Source organism: Channa argus, chromosome 11, assembly GCF_033026475.1.
Source record: "Channa argus isolate prfri chromosome 11, Channa argus male v1.0, whole genome shotgun sequence".
Classification (NCBI taxonomy): domain Eukaryota; kingdom Metazoa; phylum Chordata; class Actinopteri; order Anabantiformes; family Channidae; genus Channa; species Channa argus.
Window position 1 is genome coordinate 22,156,794 of NC_090207.1, and position 12,052 is coordinate 22,168,845.

General features: G+C 37.5%; 1 protein-coding gene across 17 annotated transcripts in view; it reads left to right on the plus strand.

Annotated features, from left to right (window-relative positions):
- Positions 1 to 571: 571 nt before the first annotated feature.
- The window catches only part of arvcfb (ARVCF delta catenin family member b), a 202,531-nt gene continuing 191,050 nt past the window's right edge, over positions 572 to 12,052 (plus strand). For 6 of the 17 annotated variants that reach the window (XM_067520512.1, XM_067520518.1, XM_067520517.1 and 3 more), the window contains exon 1: positions 575 to 895. The gene's annotated coding sequence lies outside the window, so the exon portion shown is untranslated. Of the gene's footprint in view, positions 896 to 12,052 lie in introns of all 17 variants that reach the window. The other 11 variants (XM_067520507.1, XM_067520509.1, XM_067520513.1 and 8 more) reach the window with 5 other exon arrangements.

The following is a 12,052-nucleotide window of genomic DNA, read 5'->3' on the forward strand; positions in this document are numbered from 1 at the left end:
CTTACCTTACTTCACTTCCAAATCAAGGTAACGTCTCTAACTCTCTCCAACTGGCAAGACAACTCTAATAAAAATGAAATCCATAACAACATAGCCACATAACCTTGGTATTGAACCATAAGATTAGAATCTGTATGATCGCATTCATGTATTGTAAGACAACTCATAAACATAAAAAAACAAATAGAGAAGTACATACATACATAAAGAAAGTTTACTCTCTATGAAACACTTTACTCTGAAAACTCCAGACGTCCTTGTACTTGTTCTGACTTGACTATACCACTTCATCAATAAATTATTACAGAAATAGGTGTACCTAATAATTTTATACAATACATTATATTATAAAATAAAACTCATAGCTGAACCATAGCATTGATTAACTTCATACGTTTTGTGGCATACGACAACAGTTTGGTTGTAGCAATGAATAATGAAAAAATAAAATAAAGACAGTTAATTACTTAATATTTAAAAAAAACACCATTCCAATTTTCTTCCAATTCTGTGCCAGTGGTAATGGGGCGGAGACACTTCTCTGTTCGACAGTATCAGTAGTGTTGTAGATGAGGTGGATACAGGCTTCTCTGCCTTTCATAGCTACAGCACAACGCCGCAGTCACTAATCGGTCATTACTAACGATAGTCGCTTTAAACACAGGGAGGAACTTTTCCGTCGGGCTACTTCGGTTCTTTGCGTGTGGCACGTGACCAAGATTAAGGGGGACGCGCGAGCAGCAAGCTGACAACTACGGTTTGATTTTAGGAAGGTTTTAACAATAGTATTGCTGCAGCAAGCAAGTTGCACGATATTGAGCCGAAGCTCGGACTACTGTTCATCACCGGAGAGTCTCTTCGTTTTAAAGAACAAGGATGAACACGAGTAACTGAGGTAAAAACAACAATTCTTTGCTTTTTTTCGCGCACACGCGTATTGTTATTATCTCGCCACGCCAAGTTTTGGTCTGTGCTAATACAACTCGCGAGGAGGAGGACGAGGAGGACGGTGTGGTAATAGTGTAATAATAATGTTGTCCATATTGTAAATGGACATTGGAAATAAAATAAAAAAATTAACCGTCGTCTTTCTAGATGAGTGAGCAGGTGCTTTGAGGAGGGATAGCCTATTGATTAGCGTTAATGCAGCGATCACGCTTCTGTGTAACAGTCGCTCTATGTTGAAGAAATGAATTTGTGCACTGCCAAATGCTTTACTGCGCACCACGTTAATAAATACGTGTTTGGATTCGCTAATGGATGCAGGTCGAGAGCAGCGAGCGCGAGCCGCAACCAGCTGTCAATCATCTCATCCTTACTAGTCTTTTGTTTTGTCCCTCCTGTTTGTGACTGTGTTACCATGGAGAGTTTTCCGGTTGCTCTCCTCTGATTACCTTATTTGGAGAAGGGGGCGGCTGTCAGTTGCTGGATTGATAGTATTGTTGCATTAATAGCGCCGTATTCACGTCCCATGTGAGTATCCGTCAGGATGACTGAACGCTTCTGAACATCGACCTGAGCTCAGGACCTTGGAGAAGCCTCAAATTAAGATCAGCAGCACACTTTGACTGGTCCCGGTCAGCGTTTTCATACCGAGCTTCCATTAATGGCCTCAGCATATTATTAAGTGTGCACCGTAGAAAGCCACTGTCCTCAACTGTTATAGAAGCTTCTAGAGTGAATTTAAATTTAGCATAGTTTACATTTGTGATAGTTAAAACTATAACCCAGCAGTGCAATTTAAAGAGTCCGTGTGTGATTTGCAGATTTAACAAAACTTATGAGCATATTGATATATTAGTCTGAATATTAGTGTTTAATTTGCTTGGTGCCTACAGTGGGTGGGGCAAATGAGGTCTGTGTATTGAAGGTGCTGGACTTGTTAAGTCCTCAATTGTGTAATTGTGTGTGGACTGTGTTATGAAGCATTGAACGTAAAGCTAGGGAACATCTGAAAAGAGGTAGAGACAACTGAGGCCAGACAACATTTGGTCAGCCAGTTTGGTCAAAGATGATCTCAGCATAGTCACTTTTTTAAGTAATAAACCAGTGTCTCAAATATAATTTAGGTTTTTGATGCATGTCAGGAATGGTTAGACTGAATAAGATATACAATCCAACATTAAATCCACATTTCTCCTTTTCTTTGATAAGTGCTTTGGATGTTTATTTAACTAGTTTGCAGAATCTTGTTTAATGCATATTGCTACATGTAAATGCAGTACATGATACATTGCTCAGAGTGTCAGCGTGGAACAGCATATTTCAAATTAAGTCATTACAGAAAAGATGCCTGCATTTGTCATTACACTGTTGCAGCTCTCATCAAAGATTATGCCAGTAGGTGTAAATAGGCACATATCTGGCATTTTTTCAAAGGTTTCCTCATATAATTAAATGTCAGGACATCCTCACTTATACATAGTATATTTTGGCTCATTGGCAATCAGGACGTGCAGCTTATTCAAAAGACACAATATATATATGCAGTATCTGGACAGGACAAGCAAATCGTGTGTGTTGACAACTGAAAAATAGCTTGGTAACGGTGTAAACAAGATGCTTTCCCATGAATGTTCAGAATCCATTTTAATTTGTTTCACATTTTGTGTATGCTGGTAAAGTATTAGTTTTTTGTCTGCTCTATTATATATTCTGTGTTTCCTGGGGTAAACAAGCTCACTTGTTAGCATGCACTACCATGATCACCATTTAGTAGGTTATTTAATAACCAACAAAACATAGTTGTCTATATTATATATTTTTTCTTCTGGATTGTAGCTGGCCAAATGCTTAATAACTAACTAAAAGAAGGAGAAAAAATACATCATTAGATTTGACTCTGTCTGGCTTTAAAATTGACCTTGTTTTTTTGCTTTGTGTAATTAATTATTATATCACAGATTAAAGGTTTGACATTTCGATCCTTCAAGACCTCCAGTCTGGTCCACGTGCTGAAATGTCCTTGGGCAATGCACAGAACTCCAGGTTGCCCCCAGAGTGCGTTTCTCGCTTGTAAGTCACTTTCGATAAAATCGTCTGCCAAATGACTAAATGTAAATGTGAATATCTTGAAGGTTAAAATGTTATTTTTCAAATCAACTTGACAAGACCACAGGTCAGCTATAATCTCGAGAGCAATTAAATGGCAAATGGTCTGCACTTATATGGCACCTTTCTACCTCTGTTCATGGTCTAATGCACAATTGTATTAGGAAGTTAGATGCCTGAAGAAGATATAGTATTACTGTCAGCCCTGCCACCGTTAACAATTTGGGCATAAATATTTAAGCTGGTCTTTGTCTCTAGTCTACAAGGACTAGATCAGATTAGATCCCATTGCTTGAATATCCTACTTTTACTCCATCCATCCATTCATCCATCCCACCTTAGGTAGATAGTTTTAAGGCCATAAAGGTCTTCTATTTTATAATTAATGAGTTTGTTTTTTCACAATTATCTAGACTGAAGGCTATAATTTCTGTGACAAAACAGCCACTACCCAGTATTATTGTTATTTACATCAGAAGTCTGTACTGCACGGCATGGAAAAGCAGAAACTAGAGAAACTAGAGAAAAAAAGCTCTGCATGCATTAATTGGTTTTGCAATACACTGCAATAGCAGTTGCAATGTATTGCAGTAAGGTATTCAAGGCAAAAACTTTCAGGGATTTAACATTTCCAGGCTGTGAGAGTTCATCATTTTAGTCTCCTTAGGGTGGATGTTAAGACGTATTAGAAAACTCTTGCATTTACATTTTTCTTGCTGCTTTCTTAAACAACTGTTGTGTAGGTATGGGCACGGGGGTCTCTAGCCAGGGCTGTTTTATTTCCAACTATTTGTTACTTGTCCTTCAGTGGCAATTTTATCACCTTATGATGTTCTCCAACAAAAGCAGCAGGAGAACGTTTTATTGACTTCACCTGTCAGGACCCCATCCCTATTATTAAACTTTTTCTATCAAATATTTTCTATTCAATATTTCTATTGTCTGAATTTGTGAAAAACCAATGAGCTATTTTACATCAACAAATTAATTCATTAAAAAAACTTTATGAATTAGTACCATTACATCTGCATAAACATTTAAGGTTAAAAAATCTAGAAGGAAACTTTTATTTCAGCTTTATTATTAATTGCTGACAGAGCAATGCCAGTCAATCTCAGTCTGAACATGCCCACACAATGCTCATTTGAGGTCTAATCAGGCATAATTGAACACAGGTGTAGGTGAATCATAATATGTGGGGGCTTTCAGCTACAAAGTCTACATATAACACAGCTGCTAAACTTAAAAAAGCAAATCTGATAGTTTCAATCCAATTAAGATGTTTATGTTTTGAACCTGTACGCTGTCTAATTATAGGTTAGAATAAATGACCTGTTGAAAATACGCTTTGAATATAATGTAAATAAAATATTAGCTATGCTCTGCATTGTAAGCTTATGTTAAGTTAATCATTTTGAAACTATACTGACCTCATCAAAGGTATTTCATTACTTAGTTTGTACGGGAATTATAGGGCAGCACAAGTATTATACAAGTGATGTGTTGTCAGGTCATTTAGAGCACAAACCATTACATTACAGTCTTAAATGCCTAATATATAAGGTGGTAGTTGTGTGCAAAATGAATGCAGTATTTCTTGACTGATTCATCTAGAGTGTTAATAATCAGCAGAACTACCAGAGTGCACATTAATTATTACAAGTGGTTTACAGGCATATTTTCATGCATTTACTTTATTCAGAGTTATTTTGCTGTACTGATTCATGCATGAGCTGTGTTTTGAGGCTGCTTTGCACTGACTGAAGCAGGCTGTAATAGCTACTGGTCAGGGAAAAACCAGTCCAGACCCCGAGTGAATGGTCCTTTGTGGGACAGACACCTGCAGCACCCTGCCTCCTGCTTCTAATGTGATTAACATGCACCTCCAACCTCTCCGGCCTTCCCACTCTCCAGTGCCTCAAACACCCATCTTGGCACTGCTCTGTTGTTTTGGCACCTGTTTTACATTGCCCATCCTGCAAAGGTTATAACTCATGTCTTTGTCCGGGCTGAGGCAACACACAGTGACTACAAAACTTTGCTAGCATTGTATCGATTACTTCTGTCAAGGGCTTAAATTTAGACGTTTTATAACAGTTAGCCAGTGTGGCTTTATTTTAGGAATTAATACAAAATATGTTTTAGACTTTTAGTATTTACTTTTTTTCTGATGACCTAGTGGAAAGAAATTAGGGTAAACCACAAGATGAAATGCTTATTTGAATTAAGTCTTTTTCTTATAAAATGCAGCCTTTATTGTAATGTGATGTTTTCGTCCCGTCTTTATTTTTATAACTTCCCTTTTATTTGAACTCCAAGCTCAAATTTTATTTTTCCTGCTGAGTGAGATTGGGTTTAAGTGAAAGCTTCGCCGTTGTAATATTGATATAAATGTCTGAGACTAGATTTTGAATTGTAGTGTGCAATGTCGTGTGATAGGACCAACTGTATTTTCTTTCTTATAAAGATTACAGTACAGTTGATACATTTGTCGTGTGTATCTGAGTGTGATAAAGAGTGAAGAATTCTTCTTTAGTGTCATCACAGCTGTCTTTATACCAACAGAGATATTTTCAGTCTACAGCCATTATTATGAGTCACATTCGCTGTAGGTTTCATTTTTTCTCAGTCTGATGCTATGTTGTGTCCTTAAATGCCAGGGTCAGCACAGGCAGTTCTCTACTGTCAGCCACACAATGATGCTTGTGTCAAAATTGGTTTTAAATCAGATTTTCGTGCCATCATCTCCCTACCCACTTCCCAGGACCTCGGGTGGCATTATTATTAGAACATCATCCGGCCTCTGCCTTGTAACATGCTGAGTCGCTCATATTCCACTTCCGTTTCTTTGGCCCTCCCTGTGTCATGGGCTCTGCGTCATAACATAATGCACTGCAGTAGTGAAAAGTATAAGTACTTTGTTAGTGTACTTAAGTACATTTGTCGCAATTCTATACTTTAATTAAGTAGATTTAATGTTGGATACTTTGACTTTTACTTCACTACATCTAAAAAAAAATATCTATACTTTTACTCCACTAGATTTCTAATCAAAGTATTGTTACATGTTACAATCACATCACTTCACACATTTCATAATAAACCAATTTTCCATTTCTATGAAAACAAATCACTAAAGAGATAGCGTCAGTTTCTCCTATCATGTTCTTAATTAAAAGACTTATTACACATATTATCACTACTAAAAGTGAGTTGCTATGCAGTAATTTCAATCTTTGGCGTCCTGAACTTGAACTTTACTTCTCACTCGATATGAGTAGTTTAGAAATAAAACTGAAAAAGCATCAGATCTTTTACCCATCATTTATCTCATCACCATTAATTAGTTAACGTCCCCCAAAACCTGAAGCAGCACTGGTCCACAGAAAAGGACAGAAAAAAATATAGTGAAGTACTTTTATGTTTAATACTTTAAGTACAATATAAATGATGCACTTACTTACTTTCAGAATTTTTAGTGGGTACCTATACTTTTAGTAGAGTGCATTATTGTATGCACACACACACACACACACACGTGTCTCACTATACTTGTGAAGACATTAATTGACACAGTGCATTTCCTAACCCCTACCCTAATCCTAACTTATACCTAACTCAACCCTGACCTTAAACCAAGTCTTAATGAAGTTATGTTCATTGGCCAAAATGTTTTCACAAATTTCCTCACAACATTAACATTTAAATAAAACACACACACAAACACAAAAAAGATACATCTATCTGCTCATATGCTTATCTATTCTCTCTATCCACTATACAGCCCCCACCCCAATGCCACCTTCCACCTTTCTTTCCTGCTTTACTCGCGGAGTTAGGTCTGTGTGTCACAGGAGGATTAACCCCACCATCTACATTCTGGCCTGCCTTGATTATGTCCAGGGATAAGAGCTGCTTAATTGTAATCACTGTAGCTGTCCTGAGCAGCGTAAACATTGTAGCATAGATGAGCCCAAGCTGCAAACGTAAAATGGGTAAACAGCAGAACACAGAAAATTTTGCGAGTAGGGAAATATTGTCTTCCATTGTCATCCTTCAGATGACAGGATGACCATATTTTCTCCCTATTTGACTGCCTCGTCTATGGAATCAATACTATTTGTTTGTTGTTGTCAGTAAGCAGGATGCTACTTCACATTGATATGAAATTCAATGAATGATTAAATTTGTAAGGCATGGCATGCCAAGGATATTGAGATCTTACCATTGATCAACCATACTAATGACCCTTCAGGGCATTTTCTTCATTGGTGCCACACTTTGACATATCTGAGACTAATAATAATTATGCTGTTACCCTTGTTTATAATTAGTGGCTTTGCTCTTCTCTGGTGTTTGCACTGGAGCGTAAAGGAGTAAAGTGAAGCTGGCATATCATTAGAGGGTTCAAGCAAGGATAAAGCACCTTAACACTGTAATTTACCTCCTTTAGTTGGTTCACATAAAATGGACGTGTCCATTTTGGTGATTGCATCTCTGCAACTTGCTGATTTCATTTGATCTAGATAAGCAACAAGAAGTTAATCATTATGGGTATGATAGATTGTCTGCAGAGAGATGTAGTGTGGGAACCCTGTTCTCTTGAATGTTCTACTGAGGGAAGGCTCAGCCCACTGGGGAGTATGGCTTGATGTCTGTTGAACAGAAAAATAACTTTTTTTTAACCTAAAATGCTTTTTAAAAAAATATTTTTAATGGACCACATAAATTAAAGAAACTTTAGTGTTTAAGGCCGTCTAGCAGAACAAGCTGGCATTTTAGTTCTGTCTGACACTACATATTTAGAACCAATCACACACAACTTCACTTTGTCCCATGTATCCTTAAAACTGTTTGGATGTAATACTATCAAGATTAAGGTGAGTTCATTTATAGTAGTAGTAGTATTAGAATATGTATAATTTGTGTTTTTGTTATAGTTTCACTTATTTACATTACAGGTTAAGGCTCAGCAATTTAGGAAATCTACTTCTTTGCTTTTTGTCAGAGTAAGTATGAGAAACATACCCATCTCATGTATGTGTGGCTACATTAAAGACTGGAATCAGAAGAAAAGTAGCCCACCAATGGAAACAAAACTTAAAAGCACCCTTGTGCTGTTTCTAGTGTGTGTGGTGTGAGAAGCTTATGGCTCTAATGGAAACATATGATAGTGACATCAATATATCAGGTAAAGAAATAAATCAACAAACTAAATCAGCTTTAATCATTCTGTTAACAAAACAATCAGAATGTTTTATTTAATTGGAAATGGAAGGCCACCTAACTTTCTCCAATAGTTACATTTTATGAGCTTTAATGATGAACAATATGAATTTCATAGTCTGCAAAATGTACAACATGCAGCCCACTAATAACATGGAATTCCCAAAACTGCACTTAGAAAGGCAGAGAAAACCAGTCAGCAAGAGTTTTATTTTAGAGAGTGAGAAAAAATGTATGCAGATATGTGTGAGCCTCATTGGAGATTTAGATACTGATTTGCTTTCCTCTGACTGCATTGATGTTTGCACTCCTGCTGCGCTGAGATAAACTATTTAGTTTTCCTGGGCATTCGCAGGAGGTGTAAATGAGGTTTGGAAGGTAAGCGAGAATATGTTAATCTGTTTCGAGCATTTAACTGAGAAATTATTGCACAAATACTACTTTGAGCAATTATACCTTCAAAGGAGTAATGGAATCTATCTTACGAAATGTCTTTTTGAAATGAGTTGTAGGTAACATAATACTCAGGTTATAATGAGCCAGAAAGGTGGCATTTAAATAAAGATTATTGTTTTGACAAAATGTTCATTTCTCACTGCAACAGAGAGTCTTCTAGATTCTAGTCATTTATTTGTGGTTGTTGTGGGAAATGCAAAAATAGCTAACCTAAAGGAACCATTGTGGAATTTTAGGATATCTGGTTATTTACTGTTTGTGTCACTTAAATATGATACAGCCACCAGCTGGTTAACCATAGCTTACTGTACATGTCACATGTTGCATGTAAAAATACATACATACATACAATTGCTCTGTATATCTTTAAATAAACAAAGTGTTAAAAGTTGTTTTTTTATAGAGTATTATGTCTTTTAATATCTTTTGGTTGGGTACATAATCTTTGCTGGTTGTCTGGCAACGTTTGGTGAGTACATGACTCAAGAGGGTTACTGCTCCCTCTTTTCTTTGCACGCAGTCAGGGTAGATGTGTTTATGCTTACTGTGTCTTAGTGGTGTTGACCTCCGCACTGATCTCCTGGCAAAAAGTGAATGAGCAGCTTTCCCAAAATGTTGACCCCTTCCTCTAAGTAGTAGGAAAGCAACCAGGCTCAGGGGAAAAATGATAGAACCAAAAAACTAAAAGTCCTGACTTTAGTTTTTTCTTTGGCTTGCACAATTGCTCATGACATTTTAAACAAAAACTGAATTGTAATTTTGCATTAAATGCAGAAACCAGTAATATTTTAACTCTTCTATATATGGGAAAAGCGTAAACAATCTTTATGTCCATTTCCTTGTTTGCCGCTCTGGCCAAGCAGCGGCATGAAATCTAATTTATATGGCGGGAGGGGAGGGGGTCATGCGAGATGGCCTCATGAAGAGCCTGTCAAATAAAGACAGGAAAATGTTTTTCTCCCCTACTTAAGAGCTGGCAGCAAATATAAAGGGACACTGTCAGAACATGAATGTGGTGGAGAAGATGCCAGCGTAATCATCAATGCCCGGCTTTATGTGTGGGAGGATTTTTGATGTGCAGGGCTCACACTGCAGTGGTCTTGTGTAGAGGGTGAAAGCCAGGAGCTTTGCCCAGCTGGGACTGCGTGCTGGTGGATGCAAGCTGTCTTTCCTGCCTCCTACAGTGAGATATTCTTCTAGGTCTATGACAGCAATAGCTAAAGCGTGGAAAGCAACTGTATACAATCCCCTGATAAGGAATTTTGTTGATTGGAAATTACTCGTTTTTATTTTTTTTGACAGCTTCACTGGTAATTTTTCTTAAATGCTTTTTTTGGGTGTTGCATCATTAATACACCATGCTTCCCATCTCTCTGTCTTATTATAGGGTAGGTTTTTCAGATGCAGAGTTCCATCTACCATGGGGGAGCACTGCAAATAAGGGTCTCTGTAACACCCAGTGTCGTGGTTGTAATGAAATCAATTCTGGCTGCTGCAGAGCTTTGCATTGTATCGAGCAATGGTGCATTGTGTTTGAGGTTTCTTAAGCCATGGGACTAGATGTACTCTAGTCTATATGGGACTATAGGAAAAAAATCATGCTGAGCCATTATTGGGATCCACATGAATGGCTTGAATTTAATTGCAAATAATATGGATGGAAAAAAGCTTGTAGTATGGTTTTTGCCACACTGTACCCTTAGTCAAGTATATTGACCAATATACTACTTACCATTGCTGTGGTAACTTGTCATCATTGTATATGTTAATATCTTAGTCTCTTGTATCTTGCATTACTTCTGCTCTTCAGCAGGTTCACTGAACCCATCCTGGAGCAGCACTACCACAGAGCATCATGGCAGCCTAGAGGCAGTGCCATGGCGTGAAATGATGTTGATTGATTTGTTTAAAACAAATGTGCATCTCCTCCATACCTGTGTGGAAATCAGACCCAGAATTGAGCTGTTCTTACATACAGCCTCCTCTTCCATGTGGCTGTGTTTTTTGATTATGATGCAGACCCATGGGTGCTCTTGGATAGGTTATGAATGTTCACACTGCAGCTCCAAGCTAGAAGTACAGAGCCAACATAAAGCTACTACATGTTCATAGGGAGTAAGGGATAAAGGAAATGTGGGAACATGTAAGACGGGAAAATGTAAGAGAACACTTGTCATTACTGGAACTTGCACTGAATTAACCATTTAGAGCATGCTTTGTTAGGTAGTGTGTTTGTGTGCAAGAACAGTCAGCAGTCAGTTATTTTTTGAGAGGTCTGAGCAAGAAATCCCCTTTAGTAGTCTTATATTTCATGAATGAGTAGGAAAGATCATGGTTTTTCCCTTTCTGGAATTTGATTTAGCCAAACGCATGTTCCCACATCTTAACAATTACTTAGCTTCTTTAATGTCCTTCATTCTAGTTCTCACCACATACGTATTAGTCCCCAGAATTAGGTCAGTTTTTTGTGGGCCAGAACCAAGCAAAACTTTTAAGCTGAAAAAAAATAAAACCCCAACATTTCACCTAGATGTAGTGCCCCTTTAATGCAACTTTTATAATTTAATGGTGTTATATAGAATAACACTATTCTCAATTTCTTTATAGGCTGTATCAAAAAAAGTTTACATGCTGATATCAAATACTCCCAACATCCCATTCCCCTTCTTCATTACTGATCACTTTGAACAGATGCTGGCACCATCAATTCTAGTACAGCGAGTAAAGCAAGGTATTGAGATAAGAGCTGAAGGAATGACAGGCAGGGTATGAGGAAAGGATGGTTGCAGGGGGTTATGAAAGTGAATGATGTCTTGGTGTTGCTGGCATTGCATGGCAGAGGACAAAGCCATCTCCTGCAGGGAGCCAGTTAGACCAATGTATTTGTCTCAGTGAAGGATGTAATGGGATTTGTTCAAGGATTGTGTGTGTTGATTTATTTCTGAATGCGCATTGCCATACTCTGACGTTCTGTATGGCCAAGGTCCACTTCTCAGAATATGATAGGACATCACTATGTGTGCTGGCTCTGACTGAATTCACTAAAACGTCTTCTCTCTTTCTCAATGTCTTCAAGGTTCTTATCACATCATGAGCCTGATAGCTTATCTCCATATTTGCTTTTAACATTATGAGAACTAAGCAAAAATCTGTTCCAAATCATTTCATCATGCAATCCGTGCTGAAACTACCATAGATTGGATGATGAAGGTTTAGCTTTTATAACATATAAAGAACTACATATTGTGTAATGCCTTTACTCATATTTACTGGCTTTAATGAGATCTCTCTCACTTTGCATGTTTTAAGATTGATTAAA